We start from the raw sequence: 11,450 nt of genomic DNA on the forward strand, positions 1-11,450 counted from the left end.
TCCGGCCTAAGGCGCTACCACCAGCAGATCCGGAACACAAAGCGCACAGCCCTCGCAGTCCAAATCAACGCCCGCAAGAACAGCAGCAAAGAAATCTCCGACATCGTTAAATATTTCACAGCACCTACACCAACTTCACCCCTCACAAGATCTGAGAAAAGTTCTCAGAATTCTTCTGTAATAAAATCACCTTCATATACGTCAATTTTGAACCTCAAATTGACCCTTTCGACCTCACAATTCAACTTCCTATCTTGGTCAAAGAACGAATTCGGACCTTGAGGCCTACCATTACCACTGACAAAACTACCACCACCATGAAGTCCACCCACTCGGGGACCCCACTGCCCCCACCACGCCTTCAACAAAGAACTCCTACTGATAAGTGAAGCACTAAAATCCAGCCTGTGCCTCTATGCCTCCATCATCTCCGCCACGTTCCCGGACACCTGGAAGCATGCCATCAATCCCATGCTCAAGAAACCATCCGCTGACCCTTCCACGGTCGACAGCTACAGACCGATCTCCTTTCTACCATACCCGGGCAAGGTCATAGAGAAGCATCAACTGATGCCTCACAAACCCCCTCAGCAACCACCAGCTACTTGAGACAGTTGTTCCAAAAGCAGAGACTAGAAAAGCTTGCACAATTCCCTTCTTAATCCCAGTTCTGATTTACAGCAGAAGTAGATGATGAATCCACCCAAGGCTACTGTATGATTTCAAGTTTTAAAGGATCCATAATCTTCAATAAGACCAAATACATAATACTTGTGGAACCTTGTGGCCCACAAAACATATCCCAGTCTGGGTTTCTTCCAGTGCCCAACTCTGAGATTCATAGATTATCAGGGATGCAGATCATGGCCGGAAGACTCTTTGATCATTCCCAGTAGAACTTCAGAGAAGGATAGGTCTAGATGGTGATAAACATCTGGACACCTGGTTGCTGACTAACCTGATTATAAGTAAAATTGTGGAGGAGATTCAGCCCTTCTTTGACATTAACAGTGGAATTCCCCAGAATGCTTCGGGGAGCATATAAGGTCACCAGGGGGTGAGACATAATTAGTTATCAGATTAGAGTCAAATGAAAATAAGAACAAGTGGTTATAGACGTTGAGACCCAAATGCTAGAGCTGGAGTCCCAACATATGATCTCTTCTACAGCGATTTTATTTCGGAATTTATTACACACCCAAGAGTACTTGAAACAGACAACTGCAAGAGGCAAAGAGGACATGGTTAGCAAGCCAAAGCAGACTATATTAGTGGGGTAACAAAGACAGTACAACTTTACATTTGTTGTGCACTAACACCATTCAAAGCAAACCAATAGTCTCTCTTACAACTAATGAAGGATGTATGATTAAAGGAGATTTAAATGTAGCCCGTAAATCTGCATCTTACTATGAAAGCCTATGTTCCTTGAATGCTTCATCAGACCCAAAGCACCTGGCAGATTTTGTGAGGGACCTTCCACTTAAGGGCCTGGATGATGGAGAGAGGGGCTCACTGGAACGAGTGATTACCAGTTGCAATCATGCACAACCCCAGGACCAAACTGTTTGCCAGCTGAAATATTTAAACTATCTATGCCTGAGCTTGCCAAGCGCAGGTGAAAGAGCTTACCTCCTGATCTTCATATGGCTGAGATTGTGGTGATACACAAGTTGGGTCACCCACCCGAATGCTATTCATCATATTGCCCAATTTCCCTTTTAAATGTGGAAACCAAAATTATGGCCACAGTCCTCGCAAATCAACTTTTCAAGGTGAATGGCTCGCTGGTACAGAAAGATCAATCTAGCGTCATGCCCAAACAAACGATAAACAACATCAGATGAGTTTATAATTCACTTGTACCAGCGAACAAACTAAAAGGGTCCAAGGGAGTTTTTGGCGGACTTTGAAAAAGAACTGACTCGTAGTGGGATTACTTATTGCTTCTCTTGGAGAAGCCTAATTTTAGCCCCAGTTCTGTAGATACGGAAGACTGCTAAAGAATAATTTAACAACGCGGGTAAGGATTGGGAGGGTCACATCGGACAAATTCGGAGTGCGGCCTGACAATAGGTAGGGATGCCTGCGGTCTCCTCTGCTATTTGTGCCATTCAAATTGAGCCACTTGCAGAGGGACTTAGGGTAGATTCTCAGATCAGAGGATTCAACTTAGCACGGATAGCAGCAGACATAGTAAATGCTCTAGGTCGATGACATGCTGTTATTCCTAATTAATCGAACATGGTCTGGCCCACAATTTCTACAGATCCTCCGAATATTTAGGGATTTCAAAGGACTTCACATAAATAAAACCAAGTCATCTTTATTTGTGATCGAAACCCTTCTTTGGGTCTGCACTGGCAAAGGGATAGCGGTGTGGTCATAGAAGGATTTAAATATCTTGGAATTTATATCACACGTTGTACTAAACTGGCTTTTTATATAGTACACCAACAAGAGGAATACTATGCAAAGATTCCAGGAAGCGTTCCCTGTAGGGTGCGTGCACACCAGTGCTACCACAGCGTGCAGTGTCTCCTGTGAAGCACTCACACTTCACTGCACATCCCATCACACAGAGACCGTTTCGCGGCGCAGCTTTAAAAACGCGAGCAGCGTGAAAAAAATGGTAGTTTGCTTTTTGTGGGATAAAACAAAGAAGTGGCAGCGATCCTGGGCGGAGGGTCACAACAAGCTGAGCAGCAAGTGGCTCCGGCACAAGCCAATTGCTGCATTCTATTCAGTAATTGGAGTGTGGCTGCGGGGCTTGTGAAACAGAATATTGCATGGCTTTGTAAATATGTTAGTGATCATGAAAGTGCGCATCATGCTTTGCACAGCGCTGCTGTCTCACTTTCATAAGCACTGATATATTAATAAAGTCACACAATAGTAGTGCTGCCTCGAAGCATGACGCGCTTTCACAATCCCTAAGGAATATGCTACTTACCAGTATGCATCTGTTCTTGGCATGTAGAGCTGCAGATCTACACACTTGTGCATAGATCGCCATCTGGTGTTGGGCCCGGATGTTTGCAGTTTGTTTTTCCTCTTGGAAAGTCTTTGAAAGTCACGAGTTCGGTGACTCCTCCCTTGGATCGTATTGCGCATGGGCTTCGGCTCCATCCTCAGATTGTTTTTCGCCAGCAGGGAAAGATGGAGCGTAGTAACAGTGAAGATGCCCATGTGTGTGTTATCTAAATAAGATAAGCTGGAACAGATGCAGGTAGCCGGGGAGGCGGGTGGGCGTGTGTAGATCTGCAGCTCTACATGCCAAGAACAGATGCATACTGGTAAGTAGCATATTCCGTTCGAGGCATATGAGCTGCAGATTACACACTTGTGCATAGATTATATAGCAGTACCCACCGTTAGCGACGACCACCCGCATCTGTTGCAGTGGTTTAAAATAATGTTTTGAGTACAGCCTGGCCCACACTAGCTTGTTGCTTAGTTTGCACATCTACACAATAGTGTTTGGTGAAAGTGTGCGGTGTTGACCATGTAGCTGCTTTGCAGATCTCATCTAATGGGATGTTCCCTAGAAAAGCCATTGAAGCCCCTATTTTACGTGTAGAGTGGGCTTTAGGGGGAACGGATAGCGTTCGTTTTGCTTTATGGTAGCACATTTGAATACATTTGACAATCGACCTAGCTAGCCCTGATTTGGAGAGGTGGTTGCCCTTGTGTGGTGGAGAGAAAGAGACAAACAGTTGTTTGGTCTTATGGAAGGGTTGTGTTCTCTCGATGTAGTAGAGTAAGGCTCGTTTGACATCTAGTGTGTGAAGAGCTCTTTCTGCAACAGTTTGTGGTTGCGAGAAGAATACTGGTAGTTCTACAGATTGGTTTAGGTGAAAAGGAGAAATGACTTTGGGAAGGAATTCTGGGCTGGTACGGAGAACCACCTTATTATGGTGCATTTGTAGAAAAGGTTCTTGAATAGTAAATGCTTGCATCTCACTGACCCTTCTGAGGGAAGTGATGGCTACAAGAAAAGCGTTTTTCCATGTTAGAAATTGAAGTTCACATTTGTGTAGGGGTTCAAAAGGAGGTCCCATTAGTCTGGTGAGAACAATATTTAAGTTCCACACAGGTGAGGGTGGCACTCTGGGGGGAATCATTCTTTTAAGGCCTTCCATGAAGGCTTTAATGGCAGGTACTCGAAAGAGTGAGATGTTGCCTGTTTTGTAGGTAAGCTGCTATGGCTGCGAGGTGTAGTCGAATGGACGTATAGGCTAGATTGCACCTTTGTAGGTGGAGTAAGTAGCCTATGATGTATTGAATGGACACATCTAGTGGATTGATGGTGTTATGACAATAGATAACAAAACGTTTCCACTTGGCGGCATAGCACGCTCTAGTGGTAGGGCGCCTAGCTTCCTTGATGACGTTCATACAGTCAGGAGGGAGATTTAGGTATCCGAATTCTAGGATTTCAGGAGCCAGATCGCAAGGTTGAGCTGAGCTGGGTCCGGGTGTCTGATCTCTCCATGGTTCTGGGTTAGGAGGTGTGGAGAGGCGTAACTTTTGATGTGGTACTACCGATAGTTCCAGTAGTGTGGTGTACCACGGTTGTCTGGCCCAAGTTGGCGCTACTAATATTAGTGTGAGGGAGTGCTGTTGTAGTTTGCGCACTACTAATGGAATTAGTGGGAGAGGCGGAAAAGCGTACGCAAATCTGCCTGACCAGTTCATCCATATCGCATTGCCTTTGGACAATGGGTGTGGGTATCTGGCGGCGAAGCTTGGGCATTTTTTGTTTTCGTGGGTGGCGAAGAGGTCTATCTGTGGATGCCCCCACATTTGAAAGTATGGGTGAAGAACTTGCGGGTGAAGTTCCCACTCGTGGAGTTGTTGTGTTTGTCTGCTGAGTAGATCTGCTATAGTGTTTTGTACTCCTGGGACATGCTGGGCTAGGAGAAAATTTTCCGGGGTATGGCCCATCTCCATATGCTCTGTGCTAATTGAGAGAGCTGTGGAGAGTGTGTCCCGCCTTGTTTTTGAATATAATACATGGCTGTCATGTTGTCTGTGTGGATCAGGACTGCTTTGCCCAAAATTTGTGTCTGAAAGGATTTTAGGGCTAGGAAGATCGCTAGTAACTCCAGATGATCGATATGGAGTAGCTTCTGTTGAGGTGACCACTTGCCTTGCACGGTGAGATGTAATAGATGAGCTCCCCAGCCGGAGAGCGATGCGTCTGTTAGTACTACCTGTGGAACCGGGTCCAGGAACGGTCGACCTTTGGAAAGGTTTGTGGTAGTCCACCACTCCAGAGAGCGATGGGTACGACCGTCTACCAACACCAGATCTGTTAATTGACCCTGGGCCTGGTTCCATTGGTGCGCCAAGCACTCTTGGAGAGGACGCATCTGGAGTCTTGCGTGAGGTACTATGAAGATGCAAGAGGCCATCATCCCTATTAGTTGCATGAACACCCGAGCTGGAAGGGGGTGTTGTGCTATAAATTTTGCGCGCAGAGCCTGGATGCTTGCAATCCTGGCAGGATTGGGGTAGGCAAGCGCTTTTGAGGCATCTATAGTGACACCTAGATATTGTTTTATGTGGGATGGGTGGAGATGGGATTTTTCGTGGTTTACCGTGAAGCCCAGCTGATGAAGTAGCTGGATGGTGGTGTGTGTGTGTTGTACACACTGATTGTATGAACTGGCTTTTATTAGCCAGTCGTCTAGGTAAGGGAAGACGTGAATGTGTTGTCTTCGCAGATGTGCTGCCACCACTGCTAGGCACTTGGTGAATACTCGTGGTGCGGTTGTGACTCCGAACGGGAGCACTTTGAATTGGTAGTGGTGGCCGTCCACTACGAATCTGAGGTACTTCCTGTGGGCCTTGTGCAGTGGAATGTGGAAGTAAGCATCTTTTAGGTCCAAAGTGGTGAGGAAGTAGTTTTGGGAAAGTAGCGCAAGTACCTGCTGAAGCGTTACCATATGAAAGTGGTCTGAGTGTATGTATGTGTTTAGGGGGCGAAGGTCTAGGATGGGCCGTAGAGTTACGTCCCTTTTTGGTATGAGAAAATACAGGGAGTACACCCCCATATTTTGTTGGTTGGTTGGAACATGTTCTATTGCCTCCTTGTCTAGGAGGGAGATTACCTCCTGCTTGAGTAGCCGTAGATGTTCTGGTGACATCGGGCATTGTCTGGGTGGAATGTTTGGGGGGGTAGATGTTAGTTCTAGGCAGTAGCCTGACTGAATTATTTGCGTTACCCATTTGTCTGAGGTGATGGTAGTCCAGACCGGAAGGAAATGTTGGGAGTCTGCCCCCGACCGGAGTGTGATGGTCTGGGGGAAGTGGAGGGAAGTCATTGGGGAGGCGCGGTGGCAGAGCGGGCGGTATTTGTTTTGCCTCTGCCTTTGTTATTGTTGCCCCTGTAGCCGCCTCTTTGGTAACCCCTTGTAAACGTGGACTGAGTAGGGGATTTGTATGCAGTGGAAGCGGAGTCTGAGGAGTAGCCTCTGGATGTGCTCCAAAAGGAAGAGCAGCGAAAGGAGCATCTGGGAGGGAGAGATTGTAAGGCTCCCATGGATTTTGCTGTGTCCTTTTTCATTTTCTCCAGGGCGTCATCCACTTTGGGGCCAAACAGATGTTCCTGATCAAAGGGATGGTTAAGGACGGAGGCTTGTACCTCTGGTTTAAAACCTGATATCCTTAGCCAGGCATGGCGGCGGCGAAGGACACTAGTATTGATAGCCCTAGAGGCTGTGTCTGCTGCGTCTAAGGCACAACGTATGGAGGTATTTGTAATGGTTTTGCCCTCCTGAATGAGTTCGTTGGCCCTAGCTTTATATTTATCAGGGAGATGGTTCATTATGGCTTCCAATTCGTCATAATGGGCCGTCATACCTGGCGAGTAGCGCCTGTGTATAGGTGATACGCCATATGTTGGCAGTTTGGGATGCAGTACGCTTGCCAGATGCGTCCAAGAGTTTAGACTTTGTCAGGTGGTGGTGCTTCGCCTGATGCCTGGGAGTTGGCCCTTTTACGTGTGGTGGAGACTACTAGAGAATCTAGTGGTGCAGGCCCTCTAATGTAGGAGGGATCTGTAGGGGCAGATTTATATTTCTTCTCGATGCGCGGGTTAATGACCCTGGCTCTGACTGGGTCCTTAAAGACCTCTGGCGCATGCTTTATAACTCCTTTGAGCATAGGCAATATGGAGGTGGTCCTATGTGTGGTGTCGAATGTATCGAGGAGGAAGTCCTCCTCCACGGGGGTCGGTGTGTAGATCTACCCCGTGATAGTGTGCCGCCCTTTGCAATAGTTGGTTAAACCCCAATGAGTCTTCTGGTGGAGAAGGTCTGGAAGGGTAAAGATCGTCCTGTGGGACGTTAGGGACATCAGGGATATTATAATCGTCCCATGGGTCTGGGGATCCTGTGGGGGTGGGGTCCCCTGTAGATAGATCTTTGGGTGCATCCCCTATGTCGTCATATGGATCCCCCTGATCATCATCATCCGGAGATGGAGTTGGGGAATGATGAGGTGGGGGTGGAGAGGGCGGTGGAGGTGGAGGAGGAGAAGGTGGAGGCGGTGGAGGAGGTGGGGGAAGGTAGTCTGAAAGGGGAGGTAGCAGAGTCCTTCCTCTTTGGAGGTGGAGGCGGTTTCTCCAATTGTCTTTTTGATAGAGAGCATTAAATGTCCAGTTTTGGGATCCTTGTTTAATGTTTTTTGTAAGGGATCAAGTGTAAAAAGTTCTGGTGAGGCTGGTTGGTCCGTCGGCGTCGGGCCGTTGTTTTTTTATGTTTTTCTGTGCCGTTTCGCTGTTTGGAACCATGCTTAGGAAATTCCGGTTGTTTGGTAGGCGCCGAGATGGATTTTGGCTTCGAAGTGTTGGTGCCGGTGGCCTTGTGTGCTTTGGTCGGTACCGAAGGTGGTGTCGGTACCGAAGAGCTGGGTTTCGACCCAGAGTGTTTCGGTGCGGGGCTCGGTGTCGAGATGGAGGCCGGTTTCTTTTTCGGTGCCACCGACGGTGGGCTGACTCGGGCCCGAGCCGCCGGAAGGCTTACTTGGCTTCTTTACCGGGCCCGAAGGTGCGGTGTGTGAAGCAGGGTCTCTGGTCTTGCCTAGGTCCGGAGGCGAAGGCGTGACCGAAGCCTTTTTCGTTGCCGGTGAGGGTGTGGGGGGGGGGTGGTAGATTAGTACTCACGACCCTCTGTGCTGGAGTGATGTCCTCCACATCTGAGTCGTTGTCTTCGGAGGTGCTGATGAGTCCCTCACCAGTGTGAGGCTGTTCTGGAGCGTCGACGCCTTCTCCAAAGATGTCGTCCGGAATCGTTGTCGAGGAGTGTGCCATGGTTCTTCTGGCTCTTCGGTCTCGAAAAGTCTTTTTGGACCGGAAGGACTTGCACGCTGGACAGTCTCAAGCCTCGTGTTCAGGGGAGAGGCAGAGATTGCATACCTCGAGGAGATCAGTGTGGGGGAATTTGGACCCACATCGAGGGCCCTTTTTAAATGGAGTCCTTTCCATTAGCCAGGACCGGAGCTTGGGTAGGCCCGAAGGCCGCCGTCGACTGGAACCGAAGGTCTGTGCCGATGAGAAGTCGCGTCGAGTGGGGAGATCGCGTTCGAATCAATACCGCGAATTGGGGTTAGGATTGCGCATCGATCGTCGAACTGGAAGCTGTTCGGAACCGGAGCGTGAAGATTACATCCGAGCCCGATGGTGGAAAAAAACAATCTGAGGATGGAGCCGAAGCCCATGCGCTATACGATCCAAGGGAGGAGTCACCGAACTCGTGACTTCCAAAGACTTTCCAAGAGGAAAAACAAACTGCAAACATCCGGGCCCAACACCAGATGGCGATCTATGCACAAGTGTGTAATCTGCAGCTCATATGCCTCGAACATATATTAAAAGGGCCACACAATCTGCATTGCTCGGCGTTTGACTTGCAGAGCACGCCTTTTTTTACTTTTTAAAGCTTTCTACTCATGGCGTGATTTACGAGTGGGCTTCCGTTGTTCCACTCACTGTTCCTGGCAAGATAAAGATCGCTCTGCTTAAAGTTAATGAAAAGGTTGTCTTGGCAATTTGGAATGTTAAACATACCAATAGGCGGTAATCCCCTTGGCCGTTTAGATATGCTGATGTCAGACATTCTAGCTCACTTCACTCATTTCATGTGGTGAAGGCATGGGGAGTTCAGCAACCTGTGGAGGGGTAGTTGTTATATCAGACCCGCTCGTCACAATAGGTGCAGTTCATGAATTGTAATCCTTCTAATATAGCAGAGTGCGCTACGAAGGGCATGTGGCACCTACACCTTGTAACCCTCACTGGGTTATGTAACACATACTGTACATTGATTTACACACACATGATTTATTGTCAATGTATAATCTCTAGACGTGTGATGTGAGGCGTTCCGATACCCTGCATTGGGATGAGTAGTGGCACTTCTCATCCCAATGCATTATGTCAGAGCACTTTACATCACACGTACACAAATAATTTAAATACCACAATTTTTTTTTTTTTATAGCACTTTACCACTACTGTAGTGCTAAAGAGCTATAAAAGAAATAAAACAAAAGAGTGTCATTTAAATTGTAATTTGTGTAAATACCAGGGAGACCAACACATCTGACATTCTTACATTCTCCAGAAGAGAAGACGGAATAAACAAGGAACATGCCATTTCCGAGGCCTCTTGGAAATATAGGGTTGCACTTAGTTCATCAGCGGGAGTTATCTTTACATCAAAGCTTTGAACAATGATTTACAGAATACTATTTTTGTTAATATAAAGGTCAACAGTTTTTATTCGTGGAATGTTATGCTAACAGCATATTATTACAGTACACGTTTGATTCATTAATGGGTATCATGTACACTGCGTGTCTAAAAGTGCCTTTCCTTTTTTCACGATTTGGATTGGTCTAGTTTTATGTTTCGTATAGCCTTTAGAGTAACATGTTTTATTTAAACCGCACGGTTTGAATGAATTAGAGTCACTTGCAGCATTTAGAATTGGTAATCAATGACCAATATATTTTGTGCACAACTGAGTTGGTTCAACGGTAGTCAAATTAAGCTGTCACAATTGGTTTAAGCACATGGGTTGGTTTAACATGGGGTATATTTTATTCTGTTCACAGCGTAAAAGCACAAAAATTCTAGTGTTGAATTTCTTTCATTGAGTTTATTTTTAAAACAACTTATGGGTTTAAGAACGAGCAGACACTTTGAAAGCATAATTGGTTGTAGTATGTTTTGGTGTTGTTTTCAATATATTCACTTTAAGGAAACCTTATTTTACTACTATGATCTCCCAAACAACTCTTTCTGAATCCATCCATCATGTTTCCTAAGCCTCATTTTACTACTATGATTTCCCTAATTCTTTCTAAAGACTCGTCCCACCTCCATCCTTCCCTTTTACACATCACAATCCTGATCCTCATCTTACTGCTATAATCTCCTAAATAACACTTTCTAGACTCTTCCCTCCCTCCATTATCCTATTCAATCCAACTAACAGACTCACATGTCCACCACTCAAATTAACATACATTTCCCAATGTTCTTATGCTAACCCACTACTAACTCTTTCTGGGTTGAGGAGTGGCATGCTACTTGCCGAAAAGTGCTTTAACGCCTCATCAGGGGTAGTAAGTAAGTGATATATATATATATATACACACACACAATTACAATTTACAGGGACTGAGTAAAGTAAAAAGAATTTCTCCCTTAAGCACCTGTGAAGTGATAAGATGTTGCCCTTCGTTTTCCCTCCATTGCATCTAGGTGTGGGGCTCCAAGCCAGGATACTCCAACAAAAAGAGGCCTTATGGCCCCTTAACGTCACCTTTGGATATGGGCAACACTGGATTCTGATAAACCCGTTCCCCGCCTACACGTTGCTGCTCGGAACAAAAGCAACAACATGCAGGCGCTGCTGAAAGTGTCCCGTGTCAGAAAATTACACCGGAATGAGTTCAGCATATTTCTGTTAATTTCAGGAGGAGTAGGAAAAGAATGTGGCACTCTGCTGAAAGCGGACAGCTTTGCAGCAAGGAAGATGTCGCAATCCTAGGACTATAGCGGGTAGACGGTGTCTACCCGAGTCTACAGTCAGCTCGAGCGCTGCCTGTACCAGCGAGTACCTGCACATTTTAAGCACTTGAAAACAGGTAAGGTTAGTTGTTAATTTTGTCACTACCATTATCTTTGAATGTGTAAGGAATATATTTTCACACACATCACTCATTGTAGCACTTTATTTTGACACACACACTCACTGTTTTCATGCACTATGCAAGAAATTATGCTGTTTGTTCATTACCACTCTGCATCCTGGCGGCCTTTACAAGAAGATGCATTAACTTGAGTAAAGTGTCACTGTTGGCATTGATGCTTCCTTTATAAACCTAGCAGTAATAGTAGACTTTAGTGTGTGTGATTTAAAAACACTGTACAGTAC

At 46.3% G+C, this 11,450-nt stretch overlaps 1 protein-coding gene across 6 annotated transcripts in view; it reads right to left on the minus strand.

The window, feature by feature from the left end:
* Positions 1–11,450, minus strand: part of LOC146871802 (STE20-related kinase adapter protein alpha-like) — a 302,580-nt gene that overhangs the window by 70,321 nt on the left and 220,809 nt on the right. The gene's annotated exons all lie outside the window — the stretch shown is intronic.

The sequence above is a fragment of the Triturus cristatus genome, chromosome 1_1 (genome assembly GCF_964204655.1).
Source record: "Triturus cristatus chromosome 1_1, aTriCri1.1, whole genome shotgun sequence".
Taxonomy (NCBI): Eukaryota; Metazoa; Chordata; class Amphibia; order Caudata; family Salamandridae; genus Triturus; species Triturus cristatus.